This window comes from Rhinoraja longicauda, chromosome 9, assembly GCF_053455715.1.
Source record: "Rhinoraja longicauda isolate Sanriku21f chromosome 9, sRhiLon1.1, whole genome shotgun sequence".
Classification (NCBI taxonomy): Eukaryota; Metazoa; Chordata; class Chondrichthyes; order Rajiformes; family Arhynchobatidae; genus Rhinoraja; species Rhinoraja longicauda.
The window spans coordinates 37,625,470-37,639,240 of record NC_135961.1 but is presented as its reverse complement, the minus strand read 5'-3'; the positions used below and the strand labels follow the sequence as shown (position 1 = coordinate 37,639,240).

General features: G+C 43.3%; 1 long non-coding RNA gene across 1 annotated transcript in view; it reads right to left on the bottom strand.

Annotated features, from left to right (window-relative positions):
* LOC144596629 (uncharacterized) overlaps window positions 1-8,115 on the bottom strand; it is a 50,658-nt gene extending 42,543 nt beyond the window's left edge. The window contains exon 1 of the long non-coding RNA XR_013547637.1: window positions 8,020-8,115. This is a non-coding gene — a long non-coding RNA (uncharacterized LOC144596629). The remainder of the gene's footprint in view (window positions 1-8,019) is intronic.
* Window positions 8,116-13,771: the final 5,656 nt, after the last annotated feature.

The following is a 13,771-nucleotide window of genomic DNA, read 5'->3' as shown; positions in this document are numbered from 1 at the left end:
AGGACTACAAACATAAAAGACATGAGTGGAGAGGGAAATTACTTGCCAGTGGGACGTGCTTAGAATGAAGAAAAAAATCATTTTCTAAAATCGCCAGTGCTAAAATCACTGATACTGCAAGAAAATAATTGAACACAAGCATTGGTAGTGCCACAAATTACAGAAGCCAATTAACCTACAAACTGCACATCTTTAGGATGTGGAAGGAAACCAGAGCACCTGGAGAAAACCCATGCAGTCACGGGAGAACGTGCAAACTACACTCATAGTCAGGATCTCTGGTGCTATGGGGCAGCAGCTCTACCACAGTGCCAATGTGCTGCCTGAGGATTAGTAAATAATTTGTGATTCCTCCAGTAGATTGAAAGGTCGAAGCAAAGTGCTGGAGTAATTCAGCGGGTCAGGCAGTATTTCTGGAGAACATGGATAGGTGATGTTTCGCGTTGGAACCTTTGTATCTACTGCTTTCAGTGTTCCCGATATGGCCTCCTTTACACGATGAGAACAAGCATAGACTCGGAAACCGTTTCAATGAACACTTGTGCTCAGTCTGCCATAGCCTGCTGGATCTACCCATTGCTAACCATTTTATCTCTTCCCATTCCAGTACTGACCTTCCTGTTCTGTGCTCCTCCATTGCCAGAGCAAGGCCACATGCAAACTGGAGAAGCAGCACCTCATATTCCGTTTGCTTAGCTTACAATCTAATGGTGTAAACACTGAAGTCTCCAATTTTGGTTCACTAACCTGCTAACAATCCCCCCCCCCCCCCAAGTCTCCCTCCCCCATCCCTCCCTTTCCTGTGCCCCACATAGATTGGCACTCATTTTTCCCCTTTCCTCCTTCCACCTATATTCCTTCCTCGAGCTTCACAATTCGCACCTCTTCTATCCTTACCCCACATCGTTTGTCTTTTCTTCTGGCCTTTGTCCAACCTTCTGCCTATCACCCCTCCCCCACCCCCCTCCTCCATCCTCCTGTTACTTACCACGCTTGGTTCTGCACCCACATCTCGCCCAGTTTTCTTCCCCTCCCTCCCCAATCAGGCTGAAGAAGGGTCCCAACCCCAAACATAACCTCTCCATGTTATCCAGAGATGCTGCATGATCTGCAGTTACTCTAACCCTTTGTGTCTTCTTTTGTAAACCAGCAGCTGCAGTTTCTTGTGTCTCCAGAGATTGAAAGGTGCTAGTTTTCAGTGACCTGGTGTTCTTGTACCTGAATCAATGAAAGTTAACAAACAGGTACAACAAGCTATGAGGAAGACATTTACTGCATACAACAATAAGAATTTCCTGATCCCATTATACAGGGTTATGGTAGACCACACCTGAAATATTGTGTGCAGTTTGGACTCCCTGCGCAAAGAGAAATGTATTTGTGAACAGAATGAATGCAGGGAAGATCCACCAAGTTGATTCCTTGGATGGCGAGTGTCATAAGGAAAGATGAAACAAAGTTTTGCTTTAGCCTAATGATGTTAATAGTCACGTGCACCGAGGTATAGTGAAATATAAGAAAATAACTGCAGATGCTGGTACCCTTCTGAAGAAGGGTCACCCATTCCTTCTCTCCCGAGATGCTGCCTGACCTGCTGAGTTACTCCAGCATTTTGTGAAAAGGTACAGTGAAATGCTTTTTTTGTTGCGTGCTGTCCAGTCAGCGGAAAGACGATACATTATTACAATCAAGCTGTCCACAATGCACATATACAGGATAAAAGGATTAACATTTAGTGCAAGATAAGATCCAGTAAAGTCCGATTGAAGATAGTCCGAGGGTCTCCAATAAGGTAGATGGTAGATCAGGACCGCTGTCTAGTTGGTGATAGGATGGTTTAGTTGCCTGATAACAGCTGGTAGAAACTGTCCCTGTATCTGGAGGTGTGTGTTTTCACACTTCTGTACCTCCTGCCTGATGGGAGAGGGGGGAGGAGGGAGTGTTCGGGGTGAGACTCGTCCTTGATTATCCTGGTGGCTTTTCTGAGGCAGCATAGATAGTGTCAATGGAAGGGAGGTTGGTTTATGTGATGGTCTGGGCTGCGTTCACAATGCTCTGCAATTTCTTGCAGTCTTGCTGAGTTCCTCCTGCAGTTTGTGTTTTGCTCCAGATTCCCGCAGCTGCAGTCTCTTATGTCTCTATTCTCTCTGGAATTTGGAAGCACGAGGAACATGCAAAACTCTTGGGTGGGTGAGGATTCTTGGGTGTTTAGAACTAACAGGTATAGTTTCAAAGTAAGGGGTCAGCCACTCAGGGATGAGATGAAGCAAGAAGGTGGTGAACCTTTGTAATTCCCTTCCCAAGCGGGCTGTGGAGGCTTAGTGTAGGAAAATAACTGCAGATGCTGGTACAAATCAAAGGTATTTATTCATTCCATCTCTCCTGAGATGCTGCCTGACCCGCTGAGTTACTCCAGCATTTTGTGAATAAATACCTTCGGCTGTGGAGGCCTGGTTGCTAAGTATTTTCAAGACAGATGCAAAGATGGTTTTCAGATTTTAAGAAAATTAAGGTTAGTGCAGGGGAGTGGTACATTATAATTTATTGAAGAAGGACCATTCCGAGTCTGAAGAAGGGTCCTGACCTGAATCATCACCTATCCATGTCCTCCAGAGATGTAGAAACCAGGAACTGCCAATGGTGATTGAGCAAGGAAAGGCACAAAATACCTGAATAACTTAGCAGGTCAGGCAGCATCTCTGGAGAACAAGGGCAGGTGATGTTTCAGATCGGGACCCTTCTTCAGTTTGAAGAAGAGTCCCAATCCAAAACATTACCTGCCCATGTTCTCCAGAGATGCTGCCTGACCCATTGAGTTACTCCAGAACTTTATGTTTCATATTTCATATTTCATATTTCAGATACAGCACGGAAACAGGCCTTTTCGGCCCACCAAGTCCGCGCCGCCCAGTGATCCCCGCACACTAACACTATTAACACTATCCTACACACACTAGGGACAATTTTTACATTTTACCCAGTCAATTAACCTACATACCTGTACGTCTTTGGAGTGTGGGAGGAAACCGAAGATCTCGGAGAAAACCCACGCAGGTCACGGGTGTTCTAAACAAGATTTCATTTAATGAGTGCTCGAGGGCCTTCTCCTGCTTCTACTTCTTACATATCTTTTGGAAAAATCCAGTTCAATATCTGCGTGTGCCAGCTGCCCCCCAAAAAAAACACATTAAAGAAAAGATGTACTTCATATTCGTGGAAATGTTCCCCATAACAGGAAGAAAAAAAAAATGCAGAGGGTTGAAGTCCGAAATAAAATGGATCCCGAACTGAAAGAGTTTCCACCTCAACTTTCTGTTTGTGAACACAATGCAAGTGTGAACTTTGTACAACCAAAACAAGGCAATTCACTACCTCCAGGCATTATTAGTTTGCTTTCATCACGGATACCTCTCGCAACCAATACACTTCTTGTCACATTGTTGTTGGTATTAGTGAGCGAAACAGCTGTGTTTTGTGTCCATCTGCGGATATTACAAAGTGTTTTACTTGCCATTTTCCACACTGGGATGACTCATCGTGTATGAAGCCACCCACCATCATTGTGCAGCAGGAAAACAAAGTGGCTCCTCCTAAATTATAAATGGGCTGACGACTGAATGATTTAATTTACAATTCCTTTCACACAGGCCTGGGTAGGAAATATATTTTTATATAATAAGCTTCATCCTACTGAATGTTTCGCCTGACCAGCTTTCAACTAACTGCAGGAGTTATTTGTAATCTGAGAACAGTGCAGTGAACACTGAGCCATGTAACTTGACATGAACCTCTTGGACCTATGTCACATTGATGGGTGCACTTCTACAGGATTAATGCCTCTCTGCTTCACTGATCTTCTTTGAAGTTAACAGTTGGATTTTAACATAACTTAAACCAATCTCCCACCTTCGGAATTTCCATGAAGTAACAAATTCATCTTATTCAAATTAAAGACAGCTTCAGCTGCAAAGTTAAAACTGTCATGAAATCAGCCACAAAATGCGAGGAAGACTAAATGTTGGAGTAACTCAGCGAGTCAGTTCGTAAGTTCATAAGTCATCGGATCAGAATTAGGTCATTCGGCCCATCAAGTCTACTTCGCCATTCAATCATGGCTGATCTATCTTTCCCTCTCAACCCCATTTTCCTGCCTTCTCCCCATAACCATTGACACCCATACTAATCAAGAACCTGTCCATCTCCACTTTAAAAATATCCATTGACTTGGCCTCCACAGCCACCTGTGGCAATGAATTCTGCAAATTTACCCCACTGGCTAAAGAAATTCCTCCATTCTAAATGTACATTCTTTTATTCTGAGGCTGAGCCATCGGGTCCTAGACTCTCTCACAAGTGGAAACCAGGCAGCATCCCTAGAGAACATGGATAGGTGATGATTCGGGTCAGGACCTTTCTTCAAACTGATTGCAGGGGGAAAGAAGACTAGAAGAGCTGTGTCCTTCCTTGAACTGTCTTTCTTTGGTAAACAGGTGCTATCTGTACAGAGTTTGCACATTCTCCCTGTGATTGCGTGGGTTTTCTCCGGGTGCTCCAGTTTCCTCCCACACTCCAAAAACGTACAGGTTTGTAGGTTAATTGGGTTCTGTAAACTGTAAATTATCCCTTGTGTGTAGGATAGTGTTGGTGTAGGGGTGATTGCTGGTTGGCGTAGACTCAGTGGGCCTAAGGGCCTGCTTCCCCTCTGTACCATTAAAGTCCAAAGTCTAAAGAATGACTCAAAACCACGACCTCCTGACTTTGGAGCAGCAATACAACGAGCCAAACCACAGCTGGTGCATGAAGGGGAAGAGACAATAAGAGGAGTTGTATTTCCTTTCCTGTTCCATCCTTAATAAATGATGCAGTGGTATCACGTCGGCCGGGTCTGGCTTCCATAAGAAAGTGCCGGAGGAACTCAGTAGGTCAGGCAACATCTGTGGCGGGAATGAAGAGGCAAAGTTCAATGGTTCTTTATTAATGCATGTACTAAGGTACAGTGAAATTCTGTTTTGTATTGTATGGCCATCCATAAATACAATCCCTGATTAAGTATAGAATGCACAGAAATAATCCACTAAGTCCATATACAAAGTTGCCAGGTTTTGGTGCCATTTTCAAAGTTCCTGGTGCAGCTGGCCATGAAGGCCCATTGCAGCCATCGCCTCCATCCGGATGGTCCCACGAACCACCGTCCCTCTCCTCGCCTTTGTGCCCCGGGGATGCCTCCGCAGCCGATCTTGAGAGTGCTGAAGGTAAGTCCCCCGATTCTTCTTACCAGCACTTTTTTTAGCATCCACCACCATCGCCTACTCCCTTGCCCTCCTCTGGTTCCAGGTTCCCGGGGACGAGCAGAAGACGAGCCTTGGATGAGGCTCCCACTCCGTGGGTTCCTAGGTTTGTGGCAGGCGAGCCAGGCCTGGTGCTGGGAAAGGCAGCGGCCCATGGCCACAAGGACGTGGCAGAAGTGAGTCAGGTTAGGGCCCTTCTTCAGACTTTACAAATGAGCTGTTGTGATGAAAAGAAGTGGGTTTTCCTCTTCTAGCTCATGTTCCCTCTGGCAGCCTTGAGAAATTAGTCTCAAGCACTTTATTAGCTCCAGAGTGTTAAATTAATGCTAAAGGTAAGCTGCTTATTAAAAAAGACTGCTGCATTGAGCAAATATCAAATGAAAGTAAATCATGTTGGTTTAATTCAGTTTTGAGATTGTTGTGTTTAAAGTAAGGAGTTCAAGAGGCAGCCAAGTGTGGGCAGTCCTGTTTGCTGCTGCCTTGTCAGCCTTGCTCACTGAACACTAAGTGTAAGCAATGCAGACCAAGCCATTCAGGACCTTTCCTGGCCATCCACAGTGAGTGGCACCACAGAAAGCATACTGTCGGGTAGCATCAAGCATCGAGCAACAGCTCTGCCCAAGACTGGAAGAAATTGCAGAGTTGCAGATGTAGCCCAGTCCATCACATAGGTAGACTTCCCAATTTTTACTCCATCTACACTCCATGCTGCCTGGAAAAAACAGCCAGCACAATCAAAGAAAGACACAAAACGCTGGAGTAATTTCTGAAGTAAATTCGCCAGAGATGCTGCCTGACCCGCTGATTTACTCCAGCATTTTGTGTCTTTCTTTGGTATATACGAACATCTGCAGTTCCTTGTTATAACATAATCAAAGGCTCGTCCCATCCTGGTCATTCCTTGTCCACACTTCCTTCCGGCAGAAGGTACTGAAGCTTGAAAGAATGCACCACCAAACTCAGGAGCAGCTAATTCCTCTCCATTATCAGGCTTTTGAACCGTCCTTCCATAAGGTGGGGTACTGTCTGATTCACCTCTACCCCATTGTGGACATTGGACTTTATCAATAGAACTGATGTGCTACAATGCTACAAATATTTTGCATTCGGTATTTTCTCCTTTGCTCTATCTATTGTACAAGATTGATTTGATTGTATTTATGTATGGCATATATGATATGGTTGGAATGCGTGCAAAAAGACAGCGAGAACAAGACAATAAAGCAACAAACACGATTGGGAACCCAGAAAGATTCTATTGGCATGTGAACACAAAAAAGAAATAGAGAAAGAGATATAAATGTTTAGGGACTGTGACAAAAAAAAACTATGCTACCACGATTCTGATCTAATGGGTTTGAGAAAGTTGTTTTATTAAGCAATTAGTAAAAAGGAGAAAAAAGTTTGCATGATAAAGTACACAAATCTCATAAACGTACCTTTAGTGGAAAGCCCTGCCAATACCACAGCTCAAAAGGGAAAGATACTCTATTGATCCAAGAAACAAATAGTTCTGAAGTCAAACAGTGCTTTCACATTCTTTCTGCTGTTGTGGAATCCTGGCAACAGTAAATGTGAGTATTTTCCCTGTTTTATGGCACAGTACCACTCACTATCTTAAAAGTGAGGTCCTTTCTCTCAGTGGAAAAATTCTCCTTCTTTTATACACATGACCAAGCACCTTCCAATCATATGACAAATCCCCTACTGACCTTTCTGACCTGGGCCTCCTCCAGTATCAGAGCGAGGCCAAATGCAAATTGGAGGAACAGTACCTCATATTTTGCTTGGGCAGCTTACAAACCCAGCCATAACCCTTGCATCCCCTCTCCGTTCTTCCCCCACCCCAGTTGTCCTACTAGTTTCACTGTCATCCTGCTGAATTTCTCTGTTTGTATCACTCGTTATTACCTTCCCCATAGTCAACAATGGACCACTGTGGGCTCCATCGTTCCGTGATCATTGTTGCTTTTTTGCAAATATTTCATTCATTTGTTCCATGTCCTTCAATATCTCTCGTTTCCCTCTCCTCTGACTCTCAGTCTGAAGAAGGATCTCGACCCGAATCGAGACCTATTTCTTTTCTCCAGAGATGCTGCCTCACTCTGACACTGGAGGAGGCCCAGGTCAGAAAGATTAGGAAGGGAATGGGAAGGGGGGTTAGAGTGTTTGGCAACCGGGAGATTGTGTAGGCCAAGGCGGACTGAGCGAAGGTGTTCAGCAAAACAATCGCCCAGTGTAAGCTTGAGCTTGCCAATATATTAGAGTCCACACCTGGAACAGCCCTACCACATTAGGTGGATGTTAAAATTGACAAGCAATCACTTCTATTGACATTGTGCAACAACATTCTTAAACAATGTACCATGCAGCCTTTCGTATTTTTAGCTTGCAGTCACAAAAATAAACTTATATTTATTGAAATGACCTTTGGTTTGAAAATACTGTCGGAAAAATAATTTGGTAATTGCGAGTCTAGCTCCTACTCCCCAATTCCCCCTTGGCACAATTGTCTCGATAATGGGATTTTGTATAATGTGAGGTTTTCTAGGAAGGCAACAATCGTGTTGCAGCAGAACTCACTATACTAAATGAGTACTTTACTTCAGTCCATACCAAGGATGTATCCTCTGCTGAAGTCTCAGCTAAGGAAGATATAGTTGAGATTCTGAATTGGCTGAAAAGTAGAGAAGGTACTCGAAAAGCCGGTTGCATAATATGGATACTTCACCTGGTCCAGATGAGATGAAGACCATGTTGCAGAGGGAAGGAAATTGCAGAGCCCCTGGCCATAGGTTTCCATACATCTGCAGATTAGAATGGTACCTAACAACCAGAAAGTGACAAATATTACTCTCTTGATCAAGAAATGGATGCAAGGAAAAATCTTATAACTACTAACCAGTCTAACCTTGATGGTAGTTCTGGATAATTATCAGGGAGATAATTAGCAATCATCTAGACAAGTGTGGATTGATTAAATAAATAAGCGTTTAAGAGACAGGTACATGGAGAGTAAAGGTTCAAAGGGAAATGGATCAAATGCAGGCAAATGGGTCTAGTTTAGAAGGGGAATACTGGTCGGCATGAATGAGTAGGGCTGAAGGGTCTGTTTCCATACTGAATGACTCTATGACTCTAAGTCTGGAATTGTTGAAGGCAAATCAGATCCAACTTATTTCAGGTGCAATAAAGAGTGGGCTTTTTTGATAATGTGCCATATTTGTTTGCTTGACATCAAAACTGAAAGCCAAATCTGGCAGCATGGATTAAAAATTGGCTAACTAACAGGAAACAGGAGTTCATAAGGGTTGTTTTTTTGATTGATGGGAAGAGTACAAGGTAATTCTACAAGGGGTAGATTGATCCTGACCTCATGTGCTGTCTGCGTGGAGTTTACATATTCTCTCTGTGACAGTGTGGGTTTCCTCAGGGTGCTCCTGTTTCCTCCCACATCCCATAGACATGTGGGTTTGCAGGTTAGCATGTAATTGGCCCTCCCTCATGTGTAGAGAATTGATGAGAAGGTGGGATCACATAGAACTGGCGTTAATGGAACAGAACTGTTGCCAAACCAAAGCTGAGAGTAAGTATGGGCTTGATGGGCCAAACGGCCTCCTTCTGCACTGTAAATATTCTATGATTCTGTAAACCAATTTCTAGCTGTTATTTACGATACGATATGATAGAACGTTATTGCTTTCACAATAACAACGTGATATCTGCTAGTAAATGTATTGTGAACACAAGAACTGCAGATGCAATACACAAAAAAAGACACAAAGTGTTGGAATAACAGCAGGTCAGGCAGCATCTCTGGAAGACATGGATAGGCGACCTTTAAGGTCAGGACCTTTCTACAGACCATTGTTCACATCGGTTTGTGTATATGCAACTCGAAAAATAAAATACGTGTTTTCTGTCAGTTTGTATCATATATGAAAATGTCCAATACCTTAAGAGAGGGCTTCCAAAGGAAGAATGGCACCGACCCAAAACGTATCCTATTCTTTTTCTCTAGTGATGCTGCCTGGCCCACTGTTACACCAGTGTTATGTGTCTGTCCCTTCCAAACTGCCCTGTTAAAAGTTAGTACACTACTGAAGAAATGGATTCCATTGGCCAGACAAGAATTTCTGTCATTAGCAATGTGCATACAAACTTAAATAGGCGAAAACAAAAACAAAAAAACTGTTCCAACCTGTCTGGTCATGTAGTGAACAGTACTCCCCATTATTTGAATATAATAGGTGTGTTCTAAATTCCATTTCGCAAAGCTGGCAGGACTGGAATGTGTGGAATTGCTATCTGCTGACTTGTAATTTGAAGCAATGACAGGCAAAAGTATTGTCTCTCCCTTCTAAAATATTCACTTACTTTTGCCACAGGCATTCTTACATATGAAACTCACCTTCATAATACAATCAGGTAGCAGAATGGTTAGGTTTCCTCACATCACTCCAAGGGAGTTTTCAACCTCCACCACGTCCCCTCCCCCTTGAACAAATCTGTCATGAATTGGAGACACAAGGAACTGCTATGCTGGTTTACAAAAATAGACATAAAGCGTTGGAGTAACTGAACAGGTCAGGCAGCATCTCTGGAGAACATGGATAGGTGACGTTTCCAGTTGGGACCCTCCTTCAGCCTGATGTCAGCTAAATGATTCCTCATGTGAGCAAAATGATTCCTCATGTGAGCAAAATGAAATTGTGGTTCAGAATTTTCTTTGCCTAATTAAATCTTTTTAACCAGGACATAAATTTATAATAAAATATTGAAATACAAATATTTAAGTAGAAAATATAATTTGCAAAGTAAAGTCATGAGATGAGTGTGAAGTCATTGGTTTTTCTTCCCGTAGTGTGTCATGTGGTATGGCATCGTACATAGAGTCATAGAGTTATACAGCATGCAAACAGGCCATTTGGCCCAACATGTCCATACCGACCAGGTTGGCATACTGGGCCAGGCCTGTATTTGACCCATAATCCCAATAAACCCTTCCTCTGTTCGAATGTTTTTTAAAAAGTTGTTATTATATCCACTTCTGTAGCTTCCTTTGGCAGCTCATTCCAAATAGGGACTACACTCCGTGGGAAAATGTTGCCCCAGAGATTCTGTTTAAATCTCTCCCCTCTTACCTTAAGCCTGTGCCCTCTAGTTTTAGAATCCTCAACCCTGGGAAAAAGTGAGCATTCACTTTACCCTTTGTACACTTCAATAAGGTCATCCTTCAGCCTCCTATGCTCCAAACAAAGATGTCCCATCAAAGATATCCAAACTCTCCCTAAAACCCAAGCCCACATCCTGGCAACATCCTGGTGAATCTCTTCTGCACCCTTTCCAACTTAATAGCATCCTTCCTATAGCTGAACCAGAACTGCACACAGTATTCCAATGGCTCATACAGCTGCATCCTGATGTCCCTCAATTCTCTTTTGAAAGTTGGTACTCAATATCATTCTCAATGTCATTCTCTTCACCACCGTGTCCACCCAGACTGCCATTCTCACTGCTGTTTCTCTGCCGCCTGCATTGTTGTTGAGGAAACCTTTAAGTAAAACTATTGATCCCAGCAGGAGAGCTTAGATACCCTAGTTCTCTTCCACTTTTCCATTCCACTGCTGTTCCAACGACTGCTCTCAAGGCTGTTGTCCCCACCATAGACTTCCTGTCCAACACTTACCTCAATTTTCGAGCAATTTCCATGCTCTAGTTAATCTCTAGGTGCATGCTCCCCGGGTTATAGATAATAGTCGAGACAATTATACTCTGGAAGTTAGAAGGATGAGAGGGGATCTTATTGAAACATATAAGATTATTAAGGGATTGGACACGCTAGAGGCAGGAAACATGTTCCCGATGTTGGGGGAGTCCCGAACCAGGGGCCACAGTTTAAGAATAAGGAGTAGGCCATTCAGCCCTTCGAGCCAGCACCGCTATTCACCGTGATCATGGCTGATCATCCACAATCAGTACCCCATTCCTGCCTTCTCCCCATACCCCCTGACTCCACTATCATTAAGAGCTCTATCTAACTCTTGAAAACATCCAGGGAATTGGCCTCCACTGCCTTCTGAGGCAGAGTGTTCCACAGCTTCACAACACTCTGAGTGAAAAAGCTTTTCCTCATCTCCGTTCTAAATGGCCTACCCCTTATTATTATCCCGGGGGGGAGGGGGGCAGGGGGGGGAAGGGGGGAGAGGGGACGGGGGAGAGGGGAGGGGGGAGAGGGGGGGGGGTGGGGGGTGGGGAGGAGAGGGGAGGAGGGCGGGGGGAGGAGAGGGTGCTGCACCAATGCAGGAGAGGTTTGGGCCCAACGAGTCCACTTGGTCTAGTAGTCTTTTAAATCTCTGTAACCATTCCACACCATTAGGATATAGAAACAAGGAATTGCAGATGCTGCTTTACAAAAAAAAGTCTCAAAGTGTTGGAGTAACTCAGCAGGTCAGGTATCATCTGTGGAGAACATAGATAAGTGATGTTTCGGGTCAGATCAGCCAGTCTGGAGAAGGGTGCCGACCCAAAACGTCACGTATCCATATTCTCCATTGATGTTGCCTGACCCGCTGAGTTACTCCAGCACTTTGTGTCTTTTTTTCCATACTATTAGGAGTACTAATTACTGCTGATGAGAAGGCATGTGATAACAAACTGCCTCTACTTTAATATATCCATTATTGACAAATGGTATAATGAATGGCTTCAGTACCTTCTGCTCGATGGGAGCAGGGAGAAGAAGGAATGACTGGGGTGGGGAGTATTGTTCTCTCCCATGTGTTCATCAACTCACGTTGAAGAAGAGGAGTTGAAATCGTTAGCAACCGGGATATCTAGTAGGCTTTGGCGGGCTGAGTGCAAATGTTCAGCTAAACAGTCACTGAGTCTACACTTGGTCTCTCCGATGTTAAGGAGGACACATCAGATGGCCTTGTGTACTTGATGTTCCTCTGCCCAAACCCAGTGTCCCGACTTGAGATCTCTGACTGGTACGGAACCTGGCCTGTAGGATTAAAGTGGACCACCCTTCCCAGAATCACTTGGGTATGAAAATCCCCTCTACAGTGTTTTAAACAGAGCAATTCTGTTGTACATATCCCTCCACTAAATTTTGATGGGATTATCATATCACCTTATTGAGAATGCAGCCCATGGAACTTAGAACAATATAGCACCGGAACAGGCCTCTCGATCCACAATGTCTGTACCGAACACGATGTAAGACCGTCTCTTATTAGCCCACACATGATCCATATTCCTCCACTCCCTGCATCTCCATATGCCTATCCAAAGACTCTTAGCAGTGCATTCCAGGCATTAACCACTCTCTGTATAAAAATAATTACCCTGCACATTGCCTTTCAATTTTGTCCCTCTCACCTTAAAACTATGCTTTCTAGTAATTTGATATTTCCCAGAATCATGGGTAAAAGAATTCTGACTATCTGCCTTATTGTTTATTTAACAATTATTTTTGACATGCTACTTTTCAAAGTCTCTTTTGACATGCTATTCTTCAAAGAACTCACAGTGTTCCACATTGCTCAGGCCAATTTTGTTTTGTGCTATGATGGGGCAAGATCTAATTGACATCTGAAGACCCACACAAGTAATTCATGGTCATGACTTTGATTTCATTTCACAAAAGATTTATGTTGAGAAATTTCCACAGAAAAACAACCAGAAGGCTACAAAAGGAGCTTGAACAAAATTTAAAACTCTTTCTTGGTAATATATTAAATGTTATAGAGTCATACAGCACAGAAACAGGCCCTTCAGCCCAACTTGCCCAACCGACTAAGATGCCCCATCAGCACTAGTACCACCAGTCTGTGTTTGGCCCATATTTCTCTACACCTTTTCCATCCAAATACCTTTTAAATGCTATTATAGTACCTGCCCCAACTACCTCCTTTGGCAGCTCCTTCCATGTACCCACCACCCTGGATTCTGCGATACAAATTGTTCTGCGATACACATAATAATATGCCTTAGGGATCATAGTAATGATATACAAATCTATTGTGTCAGATCTCCATCACATGGTTTCAAATTTCACCTAAGTCACAACCGGGCCGACTGCCAAGATACCAAAGAATCATAACAATACAGATTCAAAACTACCAATCAGGTTTACAACAAAATCCACAAATGACAAAAGCGACTTCAGAACAAGCTACCAATCAGATGACAGTTGAGCTGAACTGATTGTGTTATTCCAAAAATGTAGTAAAGATAAAGCCCAAAATTAATAGAGCCCAAAATTAAATCACCTTTCCACATGTGGAAAATGGACAGAGCCCAAAATTAAATCACCTTTCCATATGTGAAAACCAATACACCATGACATTTCAACAACAGAAACCCATAATATTGCAGAAAATGCTTACCCTTATTCAGTAGACAGGATGACTAGGAATTATCTTTGAGCAAGGTAAACACCAATGTTGTAAGCTGCAATCTGCAACCATAAACATTTC